Source organism: Lepidochelys kempii, chromosome 11 (genome assembly GCF_965140265.1).
Source record: "Lepidochelys kempii isolate rLepKem1 chromosome 11, rLepKem1.hap2, whole genome shotgun sequence".
NCBI classification, from domain to species: domain Eukaryota; kingdom Metazoa; phylum Chordata; order Testudines; family Cheloniidae; genus Lepidochelys; species Lepidochelys kempii.
Genome location: NC_133266.1, coordinates 37,322,054 through 37,334,432, shown reverse-complemented (window position 1 = coordinate 37,334,432; position 12,379 = coordinate 37,322,054).

Here is a 12,379-nt window from a genome sequence, read left to right as displayed (position 1 = left end):
CAAAAAGAACAGGAGTACTTGTGGCACCTTAGAGACTAACAAATTTATTACAGCATAAGCTTTCGTGGGCTACAATCCACTTCATCGGATGCATAGAATAGAACATATAGTAGGAAGATAGATAGATAGATACATACATACAGATAAATTGGAAGTTGCCGTACAAACTGTGAGAGGCTAATTAGTTAAGATGAGCTATTATCAGTGGGAGAAAAAAAACTTTTGTAGTGATAATCAAGATGGCCCATTTAGACAGTTGACAAGAAGGTGTGAGGATACTTAACTTAGGGAAATAGATTGCACATGTAACCTTTAATTTTGGCATTTCTTGAACGTTGAATATTGAAATGTTCAAATTTAGGGCTTAGTTGTGTTGTTTTGGCACTGCTTCTAGGGAAACCTGGAAGAAATTTTACACCTGAGGAAAAGTTCCCTTTTGTACAGACAGAATAGGCCCACAGCTACATCCTTGTAAGCAGAGGAAACTTATTGCCTCACTGCATCCTGCTCTTCCCTTCCGTCTTCCATTGGTTCATTTCCAGAAGGAGCTGTCCATGGGCTGAATGGAAGGGGAAGTCTCCTTTCATCTTCTCCCCCAGTGCATGCATGCATGAGGACCAGGCACAATCTGCTGCTGTTTCACTTTAAGTCATTTGTTGTATGTATTGTAAGGCATATACTGAAGAAACACTCACTCTTACTATCTTTATTCTTGTCTGTCTAATCTGATTTTTTTGGAAAGTCCAAAGTCAGTGTCCTTTTGGCTGTCTTTCTAATTTCTTTTTTACCCAAATCCTTCCTAAAATTTGTAAAGATCTATAGAATACACTTTCCATCTTTCTCAGTCAAAATCAGGAAAGGAGACTCTTTGTCTTTAAGGGTTATATGCACTTATAGGGTGAAATCCTGCCTTTACTAAAGTCAATGAGGAGGAGGGAGGTCAAAGAATTTCACCCATACTATATAATTCGGGTGCCCCGTAATCACTGCATTAGTAAAGAAAATGGCCATAAATATGCAACATAGTTTCTTTCATCTGTCTCCTTTGACTTGATGCTTTATTATTTGTTGTATATGCCCACAAGGTTGTTAATGTGTTTGTAATTATACTCACCAGTTGGAGGTGTACTTGACTCAAGTGACCCAAATCTTATATAAGTAATCCTGATAATTATCCCGCACTTTGAAAATGAGGCCTTAACTATAAATATTTATAGCAGGCGTACTGCAAAAAGTGCTTGTATGGTGTTAGATAAGGCAGATCACCAGCATGATATGTTTTTAATGTCCATGCTAAGTACTAGGTCTTTTAAGATGCTAATATAGATGTGCCTGTTAATATGTCTAAGGACAATAAATCTTGAACAGAAAACACACACCATACTTATAGTTTGGCAGTAATCAAGCATTTGTCTTTATCTGGCCCTTCACCCAAGAGTAGCAGTCCATCTCAGCAATATAGTAGCAATGTTCTTTAAGTCCCTTTATAGCTTTGAGGGGACTCCCATGGGAACTCCAAGGGGAACAGCAGATAGTCAGCACCTATAAAAACAATGTAAGTAGCTGCAAATAAGTCTTGGTGACAATTATGTTAATGAAGCTGCAAAGGGACTGCACATTTAGAAGTCCCATAAAGTCCAGCACTGATTTAGCAATGCAGAAGTCCCTTAACAGCACATTAAATCAGACTCTTTAATCTATCTAATTAGTGCCTTTTCATCTTAGAAGAAAATGTAACCCCTGCTGTGGACCCTGGGATCCAAAAGCAGGAGTTCAACTATTTGACCTAAAAGAATACCTTCCACTAGCTGGCCTGGTAGTAATACTAGCAAAGATGCACCTGTAGACTGGCAGACTTCTGTTAGTACCATAAGTCTAAGTCCATGTCTACATCACATACCTTATAGCAGCACAGCTGTGTTGCTATAAGGTCTCCCGTTTAGCTGCTCTCCTGCTGGCAAAATAAAACCACCCCCAGTGAGCGGCGGTAGCTTTGTTGGTAGGAGAGCATCTCCCACCAACAGAGTGCTGTCCACACTGGCACTTTTTGTTGGTTAAACTTTTGTCATTCAGGGAAGTGTTTTTTCACACCCCTGACCGACAAAAGTTTTACCGACAAAAGTACAGTGTAGACATCCCTAAGCAACACAATTTAAATCCACTACAATTTTCTCTTCAATGCTGCTTTGCTATTAAGCACAGCCCAGCGGCAGCTCTTCACCAAGCCCAGAGTTGATGGTGTTCTGATAGCAATTTAGCAAGTCGTTGTCAGCTTCTTCATGGTCCAGCATATTTAAATCAGGCCCATGGAAGTCCTAGGGACTGGCTGATTTTGCTGAACCTTTGAAGTTGCCATTACAAGAAAGGAAGGAGGCTGTTTTTATTTCATTAGCAATATTTTTTCTTAAATAGCAGGACACTTCATGGTAACAGAAACTTGTTTTGAGTAAAATATGGATCTGACAATGTCTTAAATGAAAAGTTCTAGAATGGAATTCTTACAGAAGAGTTTAGATTTTTCTCTACTCCCTTGACTTTTGTATCTTAAAAGAGAGAATTGTCATATGAATCAGCCCAAACATAGAGCTTTCTTGTGGATTTTGGCCACAATTCTGTGCTGAAGACCATGCAGAGCAACAGCAGCACACAGAGCAGGGCAGATATTATCTCCCAGTTAATTATAATGTTGTGCTTTCAGGAGGCACAGCATGGGTCTTACCTGTGTCCAGCCAGCCTTGCTGGACAGCATGGAGAAAGAGGGTTATGGACTTGCCTCCTCTTTACCTTTCCTACCTCATTTGGTGTGGTTTTAATCCCTGGTGGTGATAGAAACGAGCAATCCCGGTAGCCAAGAAGGTACAATGAGTGCAACGGTGGCTGTCTCCAGGCTTTTTCCTCACTGATGCAGACCACTATGTTCTTTCCCAGCTCAGGGGGTAATTGAAAACCAGCAGCACTGAGAGGTGGAGCACAGTGGGAGAGCAAGATGAATGAAGAAGGTAGGCCAGTCATGACACTAGTATAGGCAAGTTCTGGTAAATACTAAAATCCTTCTTGTTAATCTCAGCAAAGCACACACCAACTGACATTTTGAGAACCCTCTAATTTTAACCAACAAAACTTACTTTGTAATGCAGAAACTTTGGGCCAGATCCTTTGCCCCACCTAAATTGCCTTTACATTGTTCCAGTGGTACAAGGGGACTTAAAGCTGCCTTATGACAGCAGCTGGGGAATCCTCCGCTAGTATAGGGTGGTGTAGCCGGCCTTACACCAGCTTCTCTGGATTCATGCATGTCACAGGTGCAAGGGTCATGACCAGAGAACTATATTCTCTGAAGATCATGGCTGGAGGAGCAGATCTCCGGGGCCATTGGCAGCTGGCACAAATTAGAACAGCTCTGAGGCTCTATCTTGCACCAGGGGCCAGTTTGGTTCCCAGCAGCCGCCAGGACCAAGGAGTCAGAAAAGTGGTGGCTGAGCAATGATCTGGCACAAATTCATATGCAAATCAAAACAGGAGCTGACATAGAATCTGTGCCAAAATGAGGCACACTGACAGAGTAAGTGGGGCAGCCCATTAAAGCTGTTTTTGGGGGATGGGGATTAATTTTGACCACGCCCCAAAATAAATTTAAAGTAGAAGCTCTATTTTATGAACTATTTAGTGAATGAGGCGTTCATAATATTGGGGGTTTGTTGGGGACTGGGCAAAGCCTGAAGCAGCTTTCACCATCCTGATCCTTCTTCCCATTAATCACCCCTATTTCTTCTCCAATCCAGTTGCACAGCCTATTCCCTTTCTCCTCCTAACCGCTAGTCTGTCTTCCCTCAGCTTCTATGCCTCCGTCCTGCCCATGAATCACAGTCACAGCCTTCTGCTCCACAGCCCCCTTCACCACCAACAATGAATCATTCATTAGTGCAAGTGGCGGTGCTAGGAATACTTAATCCTGCCTCAGTGCAGGGGGATGGACTAGATGATCTCTCAAGGTCCCTGTTTGCTGGCTGTGTGAGTGTCATCTTCTGCAGTGCAATCCAGACCAGTGAGGGGCTGTCACCCTTTCCCTGCAACCTTGACTGCCTCGCAATGCTGCTGTAACTCCCAGCCTGGTCCACTCACAAACAGCCAAATAATATGCTGTTCACACCTTGAGTGTCTGTGTATAGCTACAGCCCTGGCCCAGTAACTCTGACCCCAGCAGCCAGTCAGCAGCATACCAGCCACACTCTGGCTTCCAGCTGCCTTGGTTACTACCTGCAAGGTGACCCCACACCCTCCCACTCCCAATTTTACTCCCAATACACATGTTCTGCACTCTCCAGCCCTCTCTGGGCAGTTCAGATGATATAGATCCATTACCCCTGTAAGGGCTTGACATCCAATGGCGTGCTAAATGGAGTTACCAAACAGATCAGTTTAAAAACAACACTGGATTCGTTATGATTAAAAATATAAAACAAGTTTATTTAATTACAAAGAGAGATGTTAAGTGAGTAGAAGTATAAGGCATTAAAGACAAATAAAGATAAAATGCTTTCTAGCAGCGAAATTTAACAAACTAGATTTGGTTCATGGTAAAATTCTTACTGCATGTTCCCAGCAAAAGGGCTGACCAAATTCTCAGGTCAGAACCCCTCCTGAACTCCAAAGGCTGGTTCCTTTGTCTTTTTAGGTGAAAGGGGAAGAGAGAAAGAGAGAGAGAGAATACCTGGAGTGTTTTTACCCCTCACTTTTATAGTCTGGTCATCCTTTGAAATGCATTTTTCTGAGGATTACCCCTAGATAGAGTTCCTTCCCCCTGTGAAGATGGAGACATGAAGTCTTCTAGTGAAAGAGGTTCCATGTTTGCCAAAAATGCAGATCTACCGTTCCTGCCCCCGCTTCATTGCCAAAGAATGGTTGCCAAAGGTGATTGCCAATCAACTTTGATGACACCTGGCTAGAGTATTAGCTTGTTTTTAGTCTTTGAGGAACAGGTTTACCCCCTTCCCAGACTTGTCTGGTAAACACATTTAAGTCATAATTTCATCTTATGTTCATAACCTCACACATCATGTTGCTCCATCCATTTCACCATGATATTATTGACAAGCGAGTTGTTAGTTTTCAGCTGATATCTCCCAAGGTATATTTTGTACAAAGACTATTATAGTAGTCTATAGGGTGTGAATACGGGGTGCTACAGCATTGCCAACCCGAAATATTCAAAAATCATGAGTCAGACCTCCCCCCAAAAATGTTAGGTTGTTTTAATTTATCTTCTGGTTTTTTAGTCTGTAGGGGTCACATTTTCAAGTTTTTCTCTGCAACCATGACTCCAAGAACTGGAGCTTTAAAGAAAACAACCGTTATCATGACACGTGTAAAATTAGAAGAGCTGGAGCAATAGTGGGAGCATTTCAGAAAGTACTCGGTGGTAGTAAATTCCCACTCACTGCTAGCAATAACTTGACTCTAACTCCTGTCCTGCTCCTTCTTGTTTTCCGTTTAAGCGGTTGGTAAAGGAGAGTACAGGTGGTTCACTTGCAACAGCTCCCACCATCCCACAGCAAGTGTTGGAACACGCAAGTTGGCTGAAAATTTGAACTAGCAGAGACAACCAGCATTTTGGGGTAGGTTACTAAACAATTTCCTCCCCCTTTCTCCCCTAATGTAACCAAGATTCTGCCCAAGTAATCATACAGGGTTGTTTTAAGGAGTTTGAGGAAGGTTGTGAGACTTTGGGAGATATGCAAGCTTAATGGACTTATCTGACATACCAAAGCAGAACGTGTGTATTTGTGGGAGTAACTTTGATCCTCTCTCCCATCATTCTTTTGCTGCAGAATTGGAGCCTAGCTTCTTGTTCCTTTTAGTCTTAGCAATTGGGCTTGGTTTATATTGGTTTACAATTGCCAGAATACCTTTCATAAATTTATAAGCTTACATAAGCCATGCCCAGCTCATCGGTGTTTACCAGTATCTTGCTGTAAACCTATCTTTCGTTATTTGAGTACTGTTTTTACTGTGTTATAACAATTCCCTGAAAAATTAGAACAAACCTTCCTTGTGCTCTGATTCTGCAAAACACTGAAACACATGCTTAATTTTAAGCACCTGCTTATGTTCAGTTTACTGCTGTAGAATTACTCACATGCTTAAATTTACACATGTGTATGTACTTTGCTGAACAGGCATGGGATTTCACATATGCTTAAAGTTAAGCACATGGATAAGTGCTTTGCTGAATCAGGACATCAACTGTTCCTGTTCCGTAAAAAACAAAACAAATTAGACCCTTCCAAACAGCTTAGAGAAATCTTAACTATCATCTTCTACAGAGAGTGCCATAAAATAAACAAATTACATTTTAAAATTACTATAATTACAATACAGTAGAATTTCACCTAAATAGACTGTACCAACCTCTTGCCCTTTTCTTCAGTCATAGCCAAAAATACTCTGATTAGATAGCAATTCAGTCAATCCAGCTGCAGAGGAAAAACATTCTTTCTTCCATCTCTTCTGAACTTTCATTTGTTGCTGCACTCACACCAGCCCCAACCACAAGAAATGGTTCTCTGCCTACCATCCCATGAAATTGGAAACAAACCCTACAACACAATGTAACCCATCTGCTTCTCAAATTAATTCAACTAGGTCCAAACCTAGCATGTTTACAAATTAAAGTATTTTAAAGGGTGTTGCCATATTTGACTCAATTCACTGAAACTATTTTATTTATATATAAACTCCTGGTATTTCACCGCTGAAGTGCTGGTATTCCAGAGAATGCTGCCACCTTACACACAAAGGTCTAGCAAAAATCAGTCATAGAAGTACTATGGTCATTTCTCTTTAGCCTGATGTTCAAAACATTCATAGTCTATACTTTATGAATGGTAATGCTCTGCTCCTCTTACTCCCTCCTTTTTTTGGATGTTAAGAACTGTTACTCTCTTGCTAGTTTCACTTTGTTCTGGATAAGTTTTTCTTTATTTTGTTCACTTTTATTCATTGAAATTGGTGAGGTTTTAGAAAAATGACCCATGTTTCTGGATTCTTGTATGAATGAAGTTGCTCTATTGTCTCATTCTGCAATAGTTTAGAATATTGGAATTGCTATGGGAAAATACAAATAAACCCTATGAGATTTGTAGTGAATGCTTTAGAATTGGCCTGGTTTATACTTCTGTTGTCAGAATATTCATCAGTCACTTTGATGATTGTTCATAACACTCCCTTTATTTAAATGAGGCGGAGAATGAATGTTTACAACAAAGGTCATTCAGAGCTACTGTGTAAAGCTATGTATGCACAGGCACAGAGATTGGTACAGATGAATCAGAATAAGAGCAAAGTGTGAGTGATCTGTGATCAGAAGCTCTCAGATTTTTTTACAGCCTTACTCAGTTTTCTTGTGATTTGTACATTTTGAACAATAATGTATATCTTTAAGAAAACATATTTCTAAACACCATATTTAAAATGACCTCTGTTGCTCAACATACTTATATTTTATAATATTCTTTTTTGTGTCAAAACATAGGAAATAGGAGAAACATTTTCAACTGGGAAAAAATGTAGTCTGATTTCAAACCAGCCAAGACTAGACATTCTCCAACTGTTAGACATGAAATACCCTCCTCCAGCTGTCTCAGTGAGATAGACACCTCTAACCATTTGCTATTCTTTAAGAGCCTGATCCACAGGCTGTTGAAGTCAATGAGAGACTTTCCATTGATTTCTATGAGTTTTGAATCAGTCCTTAACCCTGGATCGATCTTCCACTACTCCTAGGAGATATAAGGCTCATGCTCCATGCCAGATAGTTCTTTGTATGGAATCAGTTTTGCTTTCATGCCAGGAAAATCCCATTCCAGGTACTGCTGTTGGTCAGAGAATCCCTCTCCTTTTTACATTCCTGAAGTGGAGAATGAAATCTGGTAGCTGTTGGAGACAGAGTAGGAGGTCTGGCCAGGAGAGTGGGTGTCTCCACACAGAAAGTGTTTCGGAACCAAGCTCAGCGTCTCAGCAGCCACAGAATCTCTCCTCCACCGAGCAGAGTGCTCCCGATTGGCTCCTCCTTAACTCAGGAAATTAGCCAGTCCTGAAACTGTAAAACATCTCAGGAGTGGCCAGCCTCTGAAGAGTTAATGGCAATTTGGGAGAAGACATCTAAGCTCATATTAATTTTCCCTGGTTCTCCCAAGGTCAAACGTATGAGTTTTATGGGTGATTGTTATTTCAAAACACTCAAAGCCAGCTCCTCAGCTGGTATAAATCAGTGTTGCTCCACTAAAGTTAATGGAGTTACGATGCTTTTTACCAGCTGAGGACCTTGTCTTCAGTAAACATTTAATTTAAAGAAAATGTGTAATGCACATGACCACATCTTGCAGCCCCATCTCACCTTTCTGTAGCTCCTATGTGCAGGACAGGAGAGCTCCCACATGCGAATTCATTCACGTGGTTTCGGCATGTATCCCAACAAACAGACACTTATTCACTGAGTTTCAGCCTCATTTGTCTCTGATTACTCCTGCTTTGAGCTCTTGGACAAAGTCTCAGAGAGCTCTTAGTGCCAGCTTCATTTCCTCCCATCACTTACATTCTTTTGCAATTATTGGCTATCTACCACTATTACCTCTCTCCTTTCTGAAGCATGTTTGCTAGGGCCACCCATATGATTTGCTTAAGGATGGCACGATGCTAGAAGTAGAAATCTGGTCTGGCTTTGGCCCTGGTAGTATGTGATTTACTCTTTCTCACTTTATTTCTCTTACAACAGGAAGGAAATATCCCTGTGGTCCATATCTTCTCTCTAACCTTGTTATGTTCTTTGAGTCCTCTCTTCCTGTAAGTTAATTTCCTAGTTAGAGGAAAGACTTATTTTTCTTTTGAACTTTTGTTGTTGTTACTTCATAAGATAATTTTCTGACAGAAGTATTAACTTTTCCGTGAAAGTAAACTGGTTGCACAGGTATATGTTGACATAAGTTACATCTGCCACTCTTATATCCTGAAGTTCCCCAGAGAGTAGTTATCAGTGGTTCACAGTCATGTTGGAAGGGCATAATGAGTGGGGTCCCGCAGGGATCGGTTCTGGGTCCGGTTCTGTTCAATATCTTCATCAGTGGTTTAGATAATGGCATAGAGAGTACACTTATAAAGTTTGCTGATGATACCAAGGTGGGAGGGGTTGCAAGTGTTTTGGAGGATAGGATTAAAATTCAAAATTATCTGGACAAACTGGAGAAATGGTCTGAAGTAAATAGGATGAAATTCAATAAGGACAAATGCAAAGTACTCCACTTAGGAAGGAACAATCAGTTGCACACATACAAAATGGGAAATGATTGCCTAGGAAGGAGTACTGCGGAAAGAGATCTGGGGATCATAGTGGATCACAAGCTAAATATGAGTCAACAGGGTAACGCTGTCACAAAAAAAGCAAACAGCAATCTGGGATATATTAGCAGAAGTATTGTAAACAAGACATGAGAAATAATTCTTCCGCTCTACTCTGTGCTGATTAGGCCTCAACTGGAGTATTGTGTCCAGTTCTGGGAGCCACATTTCTGGAAAGATGTGGACAAATTGGAGAAAGTCCAGAGAAGTGCAACAAAAATGATTAAAGGTCTAGAAAACATGACCTATGAAGGAAGATTGAAATAATTGGGTTTGTTTATTCTGGAGAAGAGAAGACTGAGAGGGGCATATCAGTCTTCAAGTACATAAAAGGTTGTTACGAGGAGGAGGGAGAAAAATTGTTTTTCTTAAACTCTGAGGATAGGACAAGAAGCAATGGACTTAAATTGTAGCAAGGGAAGTCTAGGTTGGACATTAGGAAAAACTTCCTAACTGTCAGAGTGGTTAAGCACTGGATAAATTGCCTAGGGAGGTCATGGAATCTCCATCATTGGGATTTTTAAGAGCAGGTTGACAAATACCTGTCAGGAATGGTATAGACAATACTTAGTCCTGCCTTGAGTGCAGGGGACTGGACTAGATGACCTCTCAAGGTCCCTTCTAGTTCTATGATTCTAAGTAATTGATCAGGACATGCAGGAGAACAAAACACAGGCACAAGGATGAATTTTAAAGCAGAAGGCTGAAATGTTATTAACTTTTTTTAACTTTAATCTCTCCCCAACTCACCCCAAAACATGTATTTGGGTACAGTGCACTGTTAAACAGCTTCATGCCAAATAACCAATATTCAGGGTTGTCCTCTTCAGACTAATTAGGATTCCACTCAGCTCTGAATATACTAATTTTCCCACTGTAAAGTTTAATGTGGGTATTAATGAAAGGAACCTTAATTTATGAACACTAAAGGTCTCCCCTTCTTGCTCCGTGGTCCCCAGGACATTTCCTGGGTCTCTCAGTCATGTTTACCTCTGGGAGCCATCCTCTGAGAGCCCCTCACCTACACAGGACACCAGCTGCAAGTGGTGACTAAATTATGAACTCCACTTCTAAACTTACAACTTTTAAACACTGTTCTTATGCCTTATTAACCTTAAACCAGGCCTATGGGATGCTGCAAGAGAGGTGGAAAAACCCAACAAACACCTCATTTCTGTGGGGGGGAAATTCTTTCCTGATCCTAAAAACTAGTGAGCACACAGACCCATAGCATCATAGTGCAAACTATACCGCCATTATAGGGCAGGGAGGGCAGAGCAGCAAATGCAACAGAATGGCTGCTACTTACTCTGAGGGCGTCACATACTGCAAGGCTCAAGGGGAAAAGCACAAGAGAATAAACTCTCCCTTGTCCACCAGAGACCAGGCAATAGCAGAAGGGAGAGGTAGAATCTCTCTTCTCTTCTCTTGCTCCACTTCTCACCTAGGCACAATCTCGATGTGCATTCTGGATAGGGGAAGAGTAGGGAACAAAACAACTGAACTTGACCCTCTAATTCCACCCTTCCTCTCAGAACTCCAGGGGTTGTCTTTCCCCTGTTGGTCTGATCAAACATTTCCTACCTCACTGAGACAGGGGACCTTTCAGGAAAGTGTATTTAACTTGTTTGTACAAAAAAATTAGTTTTGCGGAAGACAAATTTACAAATATTCTATTTTTTATAGTTTACCATAATCACAACAGAATTTCAAAATATTCTACTAAAGGCATTTGAAAATTTGACATGGCTAAATCCTGAGTTCCTTATTCAGTTTTTTCTCAGGCAAACTTTAATGAAATTGATTCTACAAGAGTTTGCCTGAGTAGAAACTGAGTTAGAAACTCAGGAGACGGCCCACAAGTAGTAAAAGTGTATTAAGAAGATTTTGGGAATAGGAGGAATAAACAAACTGCATGGCTTATATAGTCCCTCCCATGGAAAAACATCTGGAAGATGAAAATTTACTTGGAAAGAGCTGTGAAAAGACACCACATCATCCTGTCAATTATGTGCACCAAGCTGCACGTTGAAGAGGCAGTAGATATGACCTAAAATCCTTGGAGGCTGAGACTCTGTAATGTCCGAAGCCATCTTCTAAATCACAGGGTGTCCGCGGCAGTTCCATGATTCCCACCTCCGCAGGAAATCCAGGCTCCATTGAAGTCAATGGGAGTTTTTCCATTGACTTGAATGGAACCAGGATTTCGCCTCAGATGTACAGCTTGCTCCCTTACTGTGTTGCCTATACTTCCCTATCAGTGGTTTGGTCCTTCAGCATGGTCCACAGGCTACTTCCATCCATCAAAGTTCTTATAAGGACACCTATCACCATAGTATCTGCCTTTCGTGCAGCAATCTAATTACACTTGAAAAGGATTTCTTACATTTCATGAGCATGGTCTGTGGTAGTTGAAAGACGTATATAGTATACAACTTTGGATGGGAGAGTCCTCCAACCTACACACAATCACAGCCCCACATTTGGGCAATGTGCTGTACTCCTGGAGATATCCTGTGCTGCTGCTTAAACATTTGTAATTATTGCAGGAAACTGGCTACCTGTTCTACTTGTAAATTACTCCAAGTGATCCCCTCTGTTGCATAGCAGAGGAGAATGTGTGGATCAGTGCTTGCAGAAATGGATAGTTTTGAACACTGTATTTTGGTTTCCCTACACAGAGATTTTTCCACATTCACTGTGACAAATATCCTCCTAAACTAAAATGATTACAGTCTGAATATTTCACAATTGTTTTAAAAAAAGTAGATGTAAAAAATATTCAAAAGAGAGATTTTATAAAGTGCTTTTTTATTATGCATTTGTCAACAGTTAAATGATGTGTTGCTATTTCATGCAAGCTAGAATAATGTTAAGATAGCAAAAACATACTATGCCATAAAAGTGTTAAGGATAAAAAGCGCTAAATCTGAATAAGATTGTACAGTTTTAAATCTAAAACTGAGAAGCTGGTTTATCTAAAATT